This window comes from Notechis scutatus, chromosome Z (genome assembly GCF_049901735.1).
Source record: "Notechis scutatus isolate UNSWTSFEM ecotype Mainland chromosome Z, rNotScu1.2, whole genome shotgun sequence".
In the NCBI taxonomy this organism is placed as follows: domain Eukaryota; kingdom Metazoa; phylum Chordata; class Lepidosauria; order Squamata; family Elapidae; genus Notechis; species Notechis scutatus.
The window spans coordinates 116,420,889-116,423,258 of NC_142025.1; the positions used below are offsets into that span (position 1 = coordinate 116,420,889).

General features: G+C 37.9%; 1 pseudogene; it reads left to right on the plus strand.

Moving 5' to 3' along the window:
• Nucleotides 1-396: 396 nt before the first annotated feature.
• On the plus strand, nt 397-1,693 carry LOC148129171 (vomeronasal type-2 receptor 26-like; annotated as a pseudogene).
• The last annotated feature ends 677 nt before the right edge of the window (nt 1,694-2,370 follow it).

The window sequence follows — 2,370 nt, forward strand, 5'->3', positions numbered from 1 at the left end:
TTAAAGAATCAGAGACTTTTGAAAGATCCCAGGAAACTCCCTTCCAGGAGCAAGGAATTTATCACTCCCTGGACCAACCTAGTGGTCACTATTCTGGAAGCTTTCACCAGCAAGGAGGGACAGAGATCTAATTGGCATGTAGTTGCACTGAAAGCACAGAAGATACTGTCTGTTTCATCAGGTACATCTAATGAGCTAATCCAATATTTTTTCAAACTTACCAACTTTAGGGCTCTGGACCTCAACTCTCAAAATTCACCAGTCATAGTTCTGAGAGTTGAAGTTCGTACTTCTTAAAGTGGGCAACTTAGAAAACCAATGATCAAATCAAAAAGGAATTATACAGTATATTTCACTTAGTGCTACAGCAATCGTGACAACTAGATTCCATGCTTCATGGCCTCTCTCTTATTTTCAGATGTGATTACCTGCTCTGAATGTCTGGAAGATCAATATGCAAGTAAGGATAAAGTTCGATGCATCCCAAAAACCATAACTTTCCTAACTTATGAAGAACCTTTAGGAATCAGTTTAGCTGTGATTGCTGTATTATTTTCAATCATTACTGTGTTTATACTCGGCATATTTATCAAGTATAAGGACACCCCTATTGTTAAAGCGAATAACAAGGATCTCACCTACACTCTTCTCATCTCCCTTCTCCTTTGCTTCCTTTGATCTCTTCTCTTCCTTGGAAAACCTCTCCAACTGATTTGCTTTCTCCAACAATCAGTGTTCGGCATAATCTTCTCTGTGGCCATTTCTTCTGTGTTGGCCAAAACTATCATGGTCATTGCCGCATTCATGGCCACTAAACCAGGGTCTGCCATGAAAAAATGGTTCGGGAAAAGATTGTCCACCTTAATTGTCCTTTTCTGCTCCTTCATTCAAGCAGGACTTTGTCTGACATGGATGATCTTTTCTCCCCCCTTTCCAGAACTTAACATGCAATCCATGATTGAAGAGATCATAGCAGAATGTAATGAAGGATCTGTTGTGATGTTTTATCTTGTCTTGGGCTATATGGGGTTTCTATCTCTGATCAGCTTCATGGTGGCTTTCTTGGCTAGAAACCTGCCTGATACATTCAATGAAGCCAAGTTCATCACTTTCAGCATGCTGTTATTTTGCAGTGTTTGGTTGTCTTTTGTTCCAACGTATTTGAGCACCAAAGGAAAGTATATGGTAGCTGTGGAGGTCTTTTCTATCTTAGCTTCTAGTGCTGGGTTATTGGGATGTATCTTCTTCCCCAAATGCTACATTATTTTGCTAAGGCCTGAGCTCAACAACAGAGAGCAACTTGTAAAGAGAAAGCATTTCTGATTATGAAATGGTGACTGCATGTATTTCTGATTTTAAATGGAATTATCAATCTTTTTCTGTGGGAAAAAATGGGGATTGTTTATGAGCTCTACCAAATTTATTGATACAGAACATATTTGGTATGTGTTAAACATTTGGTGTTTATCAAATTCTTATAAATGGAAACAAAAAAATCACTATGGTTCTGCTTTGAACAAAGCATTTTGTGTTAATTCTGGTTATTTCCATCATGTATTCGAAAATAAAAATTGAGTCTTCTTCCAAAGAGATTCGTTCTTTGGTAACCATTAACAATGATCTAATACACAGGTAATATAGTTTGTATCTTATTATGATGGATGGATGGATGGATGGATGGAAGTAAGGAAGGAAGGAAGGAAGGAAGGAAGGAAAATATGTCAATTCTAAGTTACAATGATGTCAGACTATCTGAGCAATTAAAAATGTATCTGATTCCCCCCCCACAAGAATAATTTATTCTTATGCCCAGTTAAGGCCATGTTTTGTGGGGGAAGAGAAATTTCCAGCTAAGCTGGACAGAGGGATCAAGGGAGGATTAGTTTAAAGTCATTGTATAGCTTTAAGTGGCATTAACTTGACCACCCCCAAGATCCATGGTCATTTCCAGGTGAAGGCAACCAATCTGGTGAGATTTTTGTAACAGGTATGGAAAAGAATTAAAGTGGATAAGGCAAGGCAAAGTAAGATTAGGCAAGGTTGTTAGGAATATAAGTCACCTAACAGGTATTTGGGTTAGAAATATATAAACCAGGATAAACATTTTAAAACTGTATCTTTAAGAAAATGCAAAACTGTAATTAGGTGTGGTTTCTCAAACGGCCATAAGATGGAGCCAGAAACCTGGGTTGTCTTAGCCTTAGTCTCAGAATAGAGTGTGAGTGTATCTCTGTTTCCTTCGGTTGGAAAGTATTGCCGTTTCTCCATTTCTTCTAATTGACTGATATTACTGGATTTGATGTAAGTCTGATACTGAACTGTTTTGACACTGGACTTTGTTACTGGATTATCCCTGGATTGAAAATTGAC